Raw genomic sequence first — 14,659 nt, 5'->3', positions numbered from 1 at the left:
TTTAGTTCAGTTTCTCCAACCAAATCCTTCCCTTGGATTAGTCAGCATAACTCTCCTTGCTGGCAGGCACCAATCTAATAATTTGAATCAGTGATATATAAAATGTAGAGACAAGAACCCATCAGCAGGGAGGGAAAAAAACTAAATTTTAAAAATAAAATAGTCAATGTGCAATGAAGATTAAATACATGAGTGTACTTTCATTAAAATAAGAAGTTTATAGAGGCGAGTGGTAGGTATGACTTTTGGCCCAAAACAAACAGGATTAATTACTAGCATACGTGGCAAACTGATGAATATAGTCCTATTTTCATAGGAAATTAATAATGCATATGCTTTTTAGTAATTTGAGTAGATAGCAAAGAAACAAAAATATGCAGATTACACACCGACTATCTCAGAAGCATGGGCAAGGTCCTGGGCTCCATCTGTATTTTAACCTTTTACCTCTGTTCTGTTTCATTACCAGAGCCCACAGTCTCAAATATCTTGTTTTGCTCCACCCCCCAAATCAGGAGCCTAGTCCTGCTTCCTACTCCCTAACAAAACTTAAACTCAGAAGTGAATCTGATGAACTGGAACAGGATTTGCTTGACAAGCATAGAATTTGTTAAATGCTGGCAACTAATTTACAAACTTGTCTAGAGATTTCATGTAAAAATTCCCTGGTTGACATAGTATATCTAGTCTCTCTTGAAACATATATAAAGATGTGGCACACCCAGACCTGCCCACACATTTATTGAGTACCTGTGTGCCTGGCACTGTTCCAGTCTTTTGTGTGGTAAAAGTAATCTGACAGCCAGTGACTGGAGCTAAGTATGGGCTGCTTCCAAAAGGGCCATGAACTCTCCAGCCCATCAGTGTACCCATCCCATCCTCTTCACTCTTTTACATTATCTGCCTACCTTCTTTGAAGCTTGAAACCCATGTCATAAGATATTCACACCAAAGTAAAAATGGCTGTGACAAAGAAAATTTATTATATCTTTCTAAGATTATTTGCATTTTAACCAAAGACAGAGCCTAAACCAAGAATGGCAAATCTCAAACAAATCATCACTTCCTTGTCTCAGCTCCATGGAATATATAAGTAATCAAATGCAACAAAATAGTCTTTCCTCTTCAGTCTAGATTCTGCAAAACAAAACAAAAAAGAGTTTACTCAGAAGTTGGAATATATTTACCATCACTACATCATTACTTTAAGCCAAAGAAATGAGTAATTCTTTATGAATTTCCTATCATTAAAAGTTTAGGAAAAGGACTTATATAAAGGGCTAGGAAACACACCTGAAAACACAACATAATCACCTTTTTAGTAAATCTGGACCTGTTCACAGTTGCAAATGCTAGCCCTAACCGTGGCTCACTATCTATCTCATAGATGCATGGAATTGAATATAAAGAACACTGGGCAGGTAAAGTTATAACACATCCCCATCTTTAGAGACTAATTTCAAATGAATGCCCTACAGGTACCAAGTACACAGTGATCAGGTGTATGTGCCTGCATATATATTACATAAATGGAAAAGTAGATATTCTGAGTTCCCATAAAATAACTGTGGCCCCTTCAGTCCAAATCTCTCCATACCATCCTCCCAAAAGAAATTTAAATCAACAAGGAGAGCAAATGAAACCACACATAACCCACTTCAATAGCTTAACTGATAGAATTCTTCACACTTTGAATTACCCATACATAGAGAAATGAACACCCAAAAGAAGCAGAACTAGCTCTGTAGCCCATGCCAGAGCCAACAGTTAGAAAAAGACTAAATAGATAAAAAGATATGAGAGCTGGGATCTAGTGATGGTAGAACTGATAAAATAATACCCCCATTAAAAAGAAGTCCCACCATTGGTAGACAGCTACTGAGAACAGATCTCAGGCCTGGCACTTGAGAACACTGGCTACTGTAAATTGATAAGAATATTAAAGTACACAAAACTAGAGCTGGTAGTCTTGGGAAGGCACAACTTTTGAAGGTATGAGGGCATTGACTTGGAAGAAGTATCCCTTGGTGGCTTGATAGTGAAGGGAAAGAAGGAAGCAAAAGTTGTATTTTGGGATCCTGCATAAATAAATGTAAATCACAAAATTAAGCGATATTCCAAAACCCTATCCAAAAGTATGATTGATTTTAAAAATTGCACTTTAATAATAACTATGAAACCTAGTAAGCCACCCAAACTCCTGACTCCTATCTGTATAAACTCTTCTTGCTGATCCAGAAAAACAAAAATCTCTCAGAATGAGCATAAAAAGTGTTAACACGAAGTTCCATAAAAAGAAAACAGAAAATAAGAATCAGTCATTTCAGCTGATGGAAAGCCTCAAATAACCACCCTCAAAGCAGAAGAAAACTGCAATAAAACTCTCAATCTTAATTAAGTATCCTTAAACAAACATTTGAAGATATTAAAAAGAAATTCAAACAATGAATTTTAAAACCTCAATAAAAATGTGCAAAAGGAAGATGCAAAATCTGAGTTGACTGAACTCAGGAAATAAATTTAATGAAAAGACAAAAGCATCTTTAAAATCAAGACTGCACTGAATAGTGACCAAGAAAAAAAGAGTTGAAAATATAATGAGATGCAAGGATTAAAGTCACTAAAATAACAAAGACAATGAAGTTAAAATAAAGAAAGAGGTAAAAGATATCTGGTTAGAGCATCGACCCATACACCAAGGTTGCGGGTTCGATCCCCAGTCAGGGCACATACAAGAATCAACCAATGAATGCATAAATAAGTGGAACAACAAATTGATCTCTCTCTCTCTCATCAATTTTTTAAAGAGATAAAATAAATCATAGAAAATGATTGATATAAAATATAAGCAAAGAAATCCAGACTATATATAATTGTAGTTCCTAATAAAGAAAACTAAACAATGAAATAGCACTAATATTTAAAACTGATCAAAGAAAACTTTCCAGAAATAAAAATAAATAAAAGACCTTACTGCAGATATTGAATATAAAATCCAGAAGTACCTTGGAAAACTGATTCAAAACAGTCAACTTCAGGTTATATCCTAGGAAAAATATTATATTTCATTGATTAAAAAAATAATACCCTGGACTCTAGAATTGGAGAAGTCACTTACAAAGAAAAGAAAGTCAATTTGGCTGGCATGAAACATCATGACAACAGACAAAGCAAGCTAAGAGTAAAGCAAAATTTTCAAATAATTCAAGAAAGGAAGGGTGAGCCAAGGAATTACAAGTTGTCTTTCAATTATGAAGGGTATAGGAAAATAGTTTTAAACATGCAATAACTCAGAGAATGCTATACTCACAAGCTCTTACTAGAATTGAAGTCAGCAAACTTTTTCTATAAAGAACCAGATAGTAAATATTTTAGGCTTTACAGGCCATGCAGTCTCTGTTACAACTATTCAACCTATAATTAAAAGCAGTCAGAGACAGTATGTAAGCAAATGAGTGTTACAATATTCCAATACATTTTTACTTATAGACACTGAAATTTGAATATCATAAAATTTTCACGAGTCTTCAAATATTGTAATTCTTTTGACTTTTTAGTTCAACTATTTAAAAATGTAAAAACCATTCTTAGGTTGCAGGCCATACAAAGACAGGCAGTGGATCAGATTTGGTCAGGGGTTGTAGTTTTGTTGACTTATGGTTTAGTGAACAAGCTTCATCCAATGAAGAGGTGATGAGAGCAACTTTGGCAAAAGAACTGCTGATGTACATTAGATCTACTTACTGGTAGGTTTAATATTAAAACAAAGGTAGATACATGTATGAAAAAATAGTTTGTAAATTAAATATATTTTGATAAAGTAGTGATAATACAGCTAAAACTAAGAGGAGAAGAGAAAAGGGAAAATAATATAATCTCACTGCTTGTCACATAGAAAGTCAAAGAATATAATTTCAAGCTGACAAACCAAAGAGTATAAGGTAAAGCAAAAAGAAGGGGGACTAACTTCATTATCAAAGATAATATCAAGAAACCACGCCATCTTGAAGGGCAGAACTGCAATGACTAGGATTCTAGCCTCACCACCACCCAGACTGGCCTCAGACACAAACCAGGACCCTACAGCCACTTTGGACAAATACCTGCTACCACAGCTGCAGACCCAGGTAAACCAAGACTCCAGACATCCAGGCCGCAGATTTCTGTGAGTCACAGAGCGCATTCCCCTCCCCGCCAACCCGCTGCAGAGGCATAGGGCCTGTGCTACCAGTGATGCATGAACAGGCCTCCTGCCTACACCGGGAAGCTGGGCAACCCTGCCCCGCTAGCAGGCCAGGGACTTTGATTATCGGAGCACACTGAAGGCCGCACTGAGCACCACTGACTTTGATTCTTGGCGCACGCAAGCAGGGACTCTGTTTCTGGTCACGTGTGCATGGGGACTCTGATTATTGGTGCATGCAGACTGATTCTTGGTGCGTGCACAGGCCACACTGAGTGCCAGTGACTTCGGGGACTCTGTTTCTCATTGTGTGTGCAAGGGAACCTGATTCTCTGAGGGCACATGAGGCCGCATGGAGTCCCAGAGACTCCAATTCTTGGTGTGTGCACAGGGGGACCCAGATTCTTGTGTGCACTTGGGGACTCTGATTCTTGGCGCAGGTATGTGGGGACTCTGATTCTCGGTGTGCACGGCTCCAGCCAACCACAGCACACACATCTTGGTGTCAGCTCTTCAGTGATGCTTGGGTGGTGCGACGTTCCTTCCTCACATGGCTCAGTCCCCTGCAACTCGGTGCTTGGATCTTCTGGTGATAGTTAGAATGGGGAGACAACAAAACAATCCCAGAAAAAAGAAAAAAGAGCAATCACCATGAAAGGAAATAAGTGATACAGAGGCATGCAATATGTCAGAAAAAGAATACAGAGTAATGGTCACACAGTTCATAAACCGGATGGGTGAGAAAGTCAACAACCTTTGCAAAAAGAAAAAAAAGGAAAAAATCAAAAGTGATATAGATACAATCAAAAATGTGATGGAAGGTTTCAACAGTAGACTAGAAGAAACAGAGGACCAAATTAGTGAGTTAGGAGATAAGGTAGAGAAACAAGCCCAATCTGAACAGCAACTGGAGAAAAAAATTAAAAAGTAGGAGGAGAGCCTAAGGGAGCTATGGGACATCCTGAAACGGAATAACTTACATATAATAGGGGTTCCAGAAGGACAAGAAGAGCAGCAAGGATTAGAGAATCTATTTGAAGAAATAATGACAGAAAACTTCCCTGAGACTGGGAAGAAAAAAATCACACAAGTACAGAGTCCCAAGCAAGATGAACACCAAAAGACCCACACCAAGACACATCATAATTACAATGGCAAACGTTAACAACAAAGAGAGAATTTTGAAGGCTGTAAGAGAGAGAGACAGAGAGTTATCTACAAAAGATCCCCCATCAGATTATCAAATGATTTCTCAACAGAAACACGTCAGGCCAGAAGGGAATGGAATGAAGTATACAAAGTGATGCAAAGCAAAGGACTGAATCCAAGAATACTCTATCCAGCAAGGCTATCAATCAAAATAGAAGGGGAAATCAGGAGCTTCACAGACAAAAACAGGCTAAGGGAGTTTATCACTACCAAGCCAGCAATGCAAGAAATGCTGAAGGGGATGCTGTAAGAAGAAGAAATAGGAAGAGAGGAAGGAACACAGGCATAAAGAATAGAAATGGCTACAAACAAGTACCTATCAATAATAACATTAAATGTAAATGGATTAAATGCGCCAATCAAAAGACATCAAGTGACTGAGTGGATAAGAAAACATGACTGATATATATGCTATCTACCAGCGACCCATGTCAGAACAAGTGACTCACATAGACTGAAAGTGAAGCGATGAAAATATATCTTTCAGGCAAATGAAAATGAAAAAAAAAAATCTGGGGTAGCAATACTCATATCTAACAAAATAGACCTCAAAGTGAGACCATAATAAGAGACAAGAAAGGTCACTTCATAATTCTAAATGGATCAATACAACAAGAGGTTATAACTCTTGTAAACATATATGCACCCAATGCAGGAGCACCCGAATACATAAAAAAAAACTTCTGGAAGATATCAAGGGAGAGATTGACAGCAAGACAATCATAGTAGGAGACTTTAATACCCCATTAACATCACTTGATAAATCCTCTAGACAAAAAATCAGCAAAGAAACAGCAATCCTAAATGACTCACTAGATCAGATAGACTTAGTCGACATCTTCAGAACATTCCACCTCAAAGCTACAAAATATACATTCTTCTGAAGTGCACAAGGGATATTTTCAAACATAGACCACCTTTTGGGACACAGGCAAAGTCTCTCCAAATTCAAGAAGATTGAAATCATATCAAGCATCTTCTCAGATCACAATGGCATAAAATTAGAAATCAACTACAATATAAACAATCACAAAAATTCAAGCACTTGGAGGCAGAATAGCATTCTGTTAAATAATTATTGCATTACCAAAAAGATAAAAGAAGAAATAATATCTATCCTGGAAACAAATGACAATGAAAACACAACAATCCAAAATCTATGGAACACAGTGAAAGCAGTCCTGAGAAGGAAGTTCATAGCATTATAGGCTAAGAAAAGCCCAGAGTAAGCAGAAAGAAGGAAATAATAAAGATTATAGTCGAAATAAATGACATAGAGGCCAAAAAAACAATACAAAAGATCAATGAAACCAAGAGCTGGTTCTTTGAAAGGGTAAGCAAGATTGATGAACCTGTAGCCAGGCTCACCAAGAAGGAAAGAGAAAAGATTCAAATAAACAAAATCAGAAATGAAAGAGGCAAAATAACAACAGACCCCACAGAAATATGAAGACTCGGGAAAAAATACTATGAGCAACTCTATTCCAACGAACTGGTCAACCTAGAATAAATGGACATATTCCTAGAAAAATATGACCTTCCAAAACTCAACTAGGAAGAATCAAAAAATCTAAATAGGCCAAGAACTACGGAGTAAATTGAAGCAGTCATCAAAAAACTTCCAACAGCCTTAATTCGTTTGGCTTAGTGGATCGAGTGTCGACCTGAGGACTAAAGGGTCCCAGGTTCAATTCCAGTCAAGGGCATGTACCTTCTTTGCAGCACATCCCAGTAGGAGGTGTGCAGGAGGAAGCTGATTGATATTTCTCATCAATGTTTCTAACTCTCTATCACTCTCCCTTCCTCTCTGTAAAAATCAATAAAATATATTTAAAAAAAAAAAACTTCCAACAAACAAAAGCCCTTGATCAGACGGCTTCATAGGGGAGTTGTATCAAATATTCAAAGAAGAAATAAAACCTAACTTCCTCAAACTATTCAAAATAATTCAAGAGGAAGGAACACTTCCAAGCTCTTTCTATGAAGCCAGCATTAACCTAATCCCCAAACCAGATAATGACAACATAAAGCAGTGATTCTCAACCTTCCTAATGCCGAGACACTTTAATACAGTTCCTCATGTTGTGGTGACCCCCAATTTCATAGTTAGAAATTGAACATAATTAAAGCATAGTGATTAATCACAAAAACAATATGTTATTATATATGTGTTTTCTGATGGTCTTAGGCGACCCCTGTGAAACGGTTGTTCGACCCCCCATAAGGGCCGCGACCCACAGGTTGAGAACCACTGATATAAAGAAAGATAATTATAGGTCAATATCCCTCATGAACATAGATGCCAAAATTCTCAACAAAATTCTAGAAAATTCAATCCAGCATTACATTAGAAAAATCATACACCATGACCAAGTTGGATTTATTCCGGGGATTCAAGGATGGTACAATTTCCACAAATCAATAAATGTGATACACCACATAAACAAATTGAGAGATAAAAAACTATATAATCTTATCCATTGATGCAGAAAAAGCATTTGACAAAACCCAGCACCCTTTCTTGATAAAAAGTCTCAGCAAAGTGGGAATAGAAGGATCATATCTCAACATAATAAAAGCCATATATGACAAACTTATAGCCAACATCATACTCAATGGACAAAAACTAAAACTATTTCCCCTAAGAACAGGAACAAGACAGGGATGCCCAGTCTCACCACTCCTGTTCAACGTAGTACTGGAAGTACTAGCCATGGCGATCAGACAAGAAGAAGACATAAAAGGCATCCAAATTGAAAAGAGGTAGTAAAATTGTCATAATTTGCAGATGACATGATATTGTACATAGAAAACCCTAAAGACTCCAAAAGAAAATTACTAGACTTAATAAATAAATTCGGCAATGTAGCAGGAAAAAAAAATTAATACCCAGAAGTCTATGGCTTTTTTTAAATACACGAGTAATGAACTCACAGAAAGAGAAACTAAAAAACAATCCCATTTACCATTGCAACAAAAAAATTAAGATACCTAGGAATAAATTTAACCAAGGAGGTAAAAGACCTGTACTCAGAACATTACAGGACCTTGAAAAAAGAGATAGAGGAAGACATAAACAAATGGAAGAATATACTATGTTCATGGATTGGTAGAATCAACATCATTAAAATCTCCATACTACCCAAAGCAATCTATAAATTCAGTGCAATCCCCATTAAGATACCAATGGCATACTTCAAAGACCTAGAACAAACTCTCCAAAAATATCATATGGAATAAAAACAAGGCCCCGGATAGCTATAGCAATCCTGAGAAAGAAGAACAAAGTTGGAGGGATCACAGTACCAGATATCAAGCTATACTACAAAGCCACGGTTCTCAAAACTGCCTGGTACTGGCACAAGAACAGACATATAGACCAGTGGGACTGAACAGAAAACCCAGAATTCGACCCAAGCCATTATGCTCAATTAATATTTGACAAAAGAGTCAAGACAGTCTCTATAATAAATGGTGTTGAGAAAATTGGACAGATACATACAAAAAAAAATGAAAGACCACCAACTTGCACCATAAAAATCTTAGAAGAATCCATAGGAGCAAAAAAAGCAGACATTTGTTATAGCAATATCTTTACCGACACAACTTCTGGGGCAATGGAAACTAAGGAGAAAAGAAACAAATGGGACTACATAAAAAAAAAGCTTTTGCACAGCAAAAGAAACCATCATCATCAACAACAACAACAAAACAAGAAAGCCCACTACATGGGAGAACATATTTGCCAATATTATCTCAGAAAAGGATTTAATCTCCAAAATTTATAGGGAACTCATACAATTTAACAACAGGAAGATAAACCAATCCAATCAAAAAATGGGCAAAGGACCTAAATAGACACTTTTCAAAAGAGGACATACAGAAGGCCAGGAGACATGAAAACATGCTCAAAGTCACTAATCATCCAAAAGATGCAAATCAAAACAACAATGAAGTACTATCTCACACCTGTCAGAATGGCTATCATCAACAAATTAATAAACGACAAGTGCTGGAGAGGATGTGGAGAAAAAGAACCCTCTTGCTGGTGGGAATGCAGATTGGTGCAGTCACTGTGAAAAACAGTACGGAGTTTCTTCAAAAAATGAAAAATGGAACTCCCATTTGAATTAGTAACTCACTTCTAGGAATATATCCCAAGAAATCAGAAACACCAATCAGAAAGGACATATGCACCCCTATGTTCATAGCAGCACAATTTAAAATAGCTAAGATTTGGAAACAGCCTAAATGCCCATCAGCAGATGAGTAGATTAGAAAACAGTGGTATATCTACACAATGGAATACTATGCTGCTGTAAAAAAGAAGGAATTCTTGCCATTTACAACAGCATGGATGGAACTGGAGAGCATTATGCTAAGCAAAATAAGCCAGTCTGAGAAAGATAAATATCATATGATCTCACTCATTTGTGGAATATAATGAACATCATAAACTGACCAACAAAAATAGATACAGAGATAAAGAAGCATCAAACAGACTGTCAAACTACAGCAGGAAGGAAGGGGAGAGTTGGGGGGGGTGCTATAAGAGATCAACTGAAGGACTTGTATGCATGCATATAAGGATAACCAATGGACACAGACATTGGGGGGCTGAGGGCATGTGCCGTGGGGTAGGGGAGGCCGGGGGAAAGTGAATGGGGGAAAAGGAGTCATATGTACTACTATTTGTAATACTTTAAACAATAATAAAAAATAAAATAAAATTTTAAAAGGTAATATCAAAAAGGTAATCTAGAGAACAAAGATACAAACATTCCTAAATACCAAAAGAAATTAACAAAAATAAAGAAAACCAACTACATAAAGAAATACAATAAAATTAACATAATACTATAAATATAACATTAAATAATATGATAGAGTTGTGACCATACCTCTCCATCACATCTATAAATGTAAATGGGTTTAACTCACCTATTAAAAGGAAAAGACTCTCACCCAGGCCTGGGTGGCTCAGTTGGTTGGAGCGTCATTGAGTCCACAAAAAGGTCAAGGGTTTGATTCCTTGTCAGGGCACATACCTGCTTGCAGGTTCGATCTGGTTGTGTTGCATGCCAGAAACAACTAATTGATCTTTCTCTCTTTTTTCCCCCCATTCCTCTCCTTCTAAAAATCAATAAAAACATATCCGTAGGTGAGAAAAAGTAAAAAAGGAAAAGATTCTCAAAATAGTGCACAAAGCAAAACCTAATTCTATGCTGTTCATAAGAGACACTTTTGAGATAAAACGAGTCAGAAATGAATGTGTAAAAATTAAAGGATAAGCAAGGGTTTACCGGGTAAATGGAAGCAATACAAAAGCAAGACTATCATCTTTGTATCAGGCAAAGTAGAACTCAGGCCAAGAATCATTAAACACAACAAAGAGGATACTCTGTGAAAAGCAATGACTGTCTGTACACAAAAATCCCTACAAATGTCTTTCTTTATAAAGCAGAAACTACAAGAAATGCAAGGAGAAATAAATCAAAACAACTAATAGGAAATTTACTAATAGGAAATTTTAACCCACCACTCTCAGTTCAAGACAGTTTACATAGACATTTAGTATACAGAAGACCTAAGAAACAGAATCAGTAAGATACAGGCATACCTTGTGTTTTTGTGTTTCACTTTATTATGTTTCTCAGATATTGTGTTATTACAATTTGAAGGCAAGAGCCTCCACCATCACTGAAGGCTCAAATGATGGTTAGCAATATTTTTTAATTAAGGTATGCACATTGTTTTTTAGACATAATGCTATTGCACACTTAATACACTATAGTATAGTGTGAACATAACTTTTATGTGCACTGGGAAACCAAAAGCAAATATGTGAATTGCTTTATTGAGATATTGGCTTTATTGTGGTGGTCTGGGACCAAAAACCGCAACATCTCCAAAGTATGCCTGTAGATTTTATGGTTATGTATGGAACTTAACACCCTGATAATAGAGAATACACCTTCCAAGTGCTCACAGAACATTCACAAAAGTTGACCATCACAACAAGAACCTGAATGAGTTTCATAAAGTAGGAATAATATAAACATTCTCAGATCTCAGTGAAATGAGTATGGAAATTATAAGAAAAATTTAAAACCGGAAAAGTTCTTCTACCTGGAACTTTAAAAATTCTTGAGTCTTGTGCGAAAGAGGAAATAAATACTAAAATGATAAAAAAAAATTTCTAAGATTTAATGATAATGAACATACCACATGTCAAAATTTATGGAATAGAATTAAACCATTTATGAGGAAAATCCATATCAATAAAAAATAAAAGAATGAAAATAAAGCTAAAAAGGCAAGAAACTAATGGCAAGTATATACACATGTTAAAAAACATATAATAAAATCTCAAAGTCTTTGCCATGTGTATATATTCTTGCTCTTTCCCCTGAGAGTACTTAAAAACAATGGCACCTCAATAGCAATGAGTATATTTTATATCCAAACTTTGGTTTCTAAATACATTTTCTACTGAAAGCTCCTTGGAGAAATGGCTTTTACTAGGTCTGTGGCACAGAAAGTACCAGGTCAGCCTGGACCATCTTTTGCTAGAAAGCAAGGAAGTGTTCACACATGTCAAAATGACACAGAAACTGCCCCGGCCGGTTGCTCAGTGGTTAGAGCACCAGCCCTCCGGCGGAAGGGTCTTGGGTTCAATTCCCAGTTTCAGGTTCCATCCCCACTCTCTCTCTAAATATCAATGGGAAAAATATCCTCGGGTGAGGATTAAAAAATGACACAGAAACAAATTTCAAAAGGGGCTCCTACTGGCCAAATTTGAGCATCAAAAAAGAAAAATGATGGTAATGGATTATACACTGAACAACAAAAGATTCGGTGAGTCTATTGTAATATTGTACTAAAAAAGAATGGGCACTTAATTTATAGAAATGTACATGAATTATAATTTAATTAATGCAAGTCATTTTATGAATAGTCATGATATTTTTCAAATAAGGTGTTATTACTTCTGATTTACATATGAAAGAACTGAAGCTCAGGGAGTTCAAGCAGGTTGTCCCAAACTGCAGAGGGAGTTGGTGGAAGAGCCATCAGTCAGTCCTCAGGTCTGTCTGACTTTTCAAAAAGAGCATGTGCCTTCACTTATCCCACTAGACAGCCTCTAAAAATGAGCCCATGTAATAAATACAGTTTTTTATTAAAGATTTTTAATGTTGAAATTATTGCAAGTGTCCCCCTCCTCCCTCTTGGCCACATCCACACCCCCCCCACATGCCCTCCCCTGGCCTTCACATGTTTGTGTCTATGGGACAGATACAATTTTATAACCTGCTTTGTGAACATCTTTACTATTTAATATTTTTCTACATTATAATTCTTTTTTGTTAATCTTCACCTGAGGACATTTTTTCCATTGGTTTTTAGAGAGAGTGGAAAGGGGGGAAGAGAGAGAGAGAGAGAGAGAGAGAGAGAGAGCAATATGAGAGAGACAAATCAATTGGTTGCCCCCCGCATGCTCCACAACCAGGGCCGGGGATCGAACCAGCAAGACAGGTACATGCCCTTGACCAGGAGTCAAATACACGACCCTTCGGTGTATGACCAACGCTCTTATCACTGAGCCACACCTGCCACTGCTACATTATTTTTAATGGCAGCAACATCTGTTTTACAATATCCTGCTGTTATATACATCATGTTGGACATCATTGTTTTAAATCTACTCAGATCCCTTTCTTAGTATAAATTTCTAAACATGGAATTGCTGCATCAAATTTTAAGAACATTTCCAACCCTTCGGATATGTATTGCCAAATTGTACAAATGTTTTGCAACAATTTAAATTCCTACCAGCAGTATGTGAGAGTGCTCATTTCTCTGAACCTTTGAAAACTTTTGATATCATCCTTTATAAAAAAAAAAGAAAAGAAAAAAAGCCATTTTGATCAGAAAATGATATTTTAGGGTTTTAGCTTGCATTTTAAAATTACCACTATGGTTGAACATTTTAAAATGTCACTGCTAATTCGCATTTCTTCTTTTGTGAATTGCCCATTGATGTCTTTTGTCCATGTTTCTACTAAAGGTTCAGCTGAACTTATTGATTTGCAAGAATTTTTATGTATTAAATATTTAACATAAACTGCATATTTTAACACAACAAAAATGATAAAAATTACAATTTTAAATCACAGGGAAAAAATAAAAACTGAGAGGCTGCCATATTCTTTTCCCATGCCTCCTGATTTCCTGGCAAGACATTTTAGGAAACATTAAGAAAATGTTAGATCCATTTTCAGTAATTATATGAAGTTCGGGAAATTTCTCACAGGCTATCTTTTCTCTAAAGCAAAACTTGAATCTATTTCAGAAGTGGGAAACACGGCTTTGGACAACAAAGTGATCTAACATTTTAGCAGAAGAACAATCAGTCTGTGAGCAAAGAGCAGAGTTTTCTTCTGTGCCAAAGCAACCGGTTGGCATTAAAATTTAACCTATAACATTGGCCTCATTAGCCTAATATTCAGTCAAATTACCTCAGTACTAAATATCAATGAGTAGAAGAAATAGACCATATCTTCTCTTCATCCTGAATAAGAGAGAACCTAGTCTCTGTGTTTCTCAGGGCAAAGCACTTCCTCTCTCTAGCTTTTAGTTTCCTCTTCTGTAAAATGAGGAGACTGAGCCAAATGGTTGGCCTCTGGTCTTTTTATTTTCTAAAATAAGCTCTTAATTTTAGAATACTTTTGGATTTCAGAAAACTTGCAATGATAGTGCAGAGAATTCCCATATACTCCTCATTTGATTTCTCCTAGTATTAACATTTTATATCATCATGGTATGTTTATCACAGCTAAGAAAAAAAAGACATTGATAATTACTATTAACTGCACTTGCCACTTGATTCAGATTTCACCAGTTTTTCTCAGTGTCCTGTTTCTGTTCCAGGATCTCAGGAGGATAAGATACATTAAGTATCATGTAACCCTAGCCTCCTCTAGTCTGTGACAGTTTCCTAACTGATCCTGACAGTTTTGAGTAGCACTAATCAGTTTTTTTTTTCAGGATGTCCCCCAACTTGAGCTTCACCAATGTTATTCTCACATGTAGACTGGGGTTATGGGTCTGAGGAGGAAGACCACAGAGGTGCCATTATCATCACATCATATCAAGGATACACTTGCTATCCCTGATGATGTTGATCTTGATAACTCAGCTGAGATAGTATTTGCCAAGTTTCTCTACTGTAAAGTTACTCCCTCCCTATTTTCCAGAATATATTCT

General features: G+C 36.4%; 1 protein-coding gene and 1 long non-coding RNA gene across 5 annotated transcripts in view; one reads left to right on the top strand and one right to left on the bottom strand.

Moving 5' to 3' along the window:
- LOC106727220 overlaps positions 1 to 7,114 on the bottom strand; it is a 12,983-nt gene extending 5,869 nt beyond the window's left edge. The window contains exon 1 of the long non-coding RNA XR_001363392.1: positions 7,057 to 7,114. This is a non-coding gene — a long non-coding RNA (uncharacterized LOC106727220). The remainder of the gene's footprint in view (positions 1 to 7,056) is intronic.
- The window catches only part of TENM1 (teneurin transmembrane protein 1), a 913,380-nt gene that overhangs the window by 568,907 nt on the left and 329,814 nt on the right, over positions 1 to 14,659 (top strand). The window lies entirely within an intron of this gene.

This window comes from Myotis brandtii, unplaced genomic scaffold (genome assembly GCF_000412655.1).
Source record: "Myotis brandtii unplaced genomic scaffold, ASM41265v1 scaffold39, whole genome shotgun sequence".
In the NCBI taxonomy this organism is placed as follows: domain Eukaryota; kingdom Metazoa; phylum Chordata; class Mammalia; order Chiroptera; family Vespertilionidae; genus Myotis; species Myotis brandtii.
Note: the sequence above shows the minus strand (reverse complement) of the source record. Positions and strands in the feature narration are given on the sequence as shown.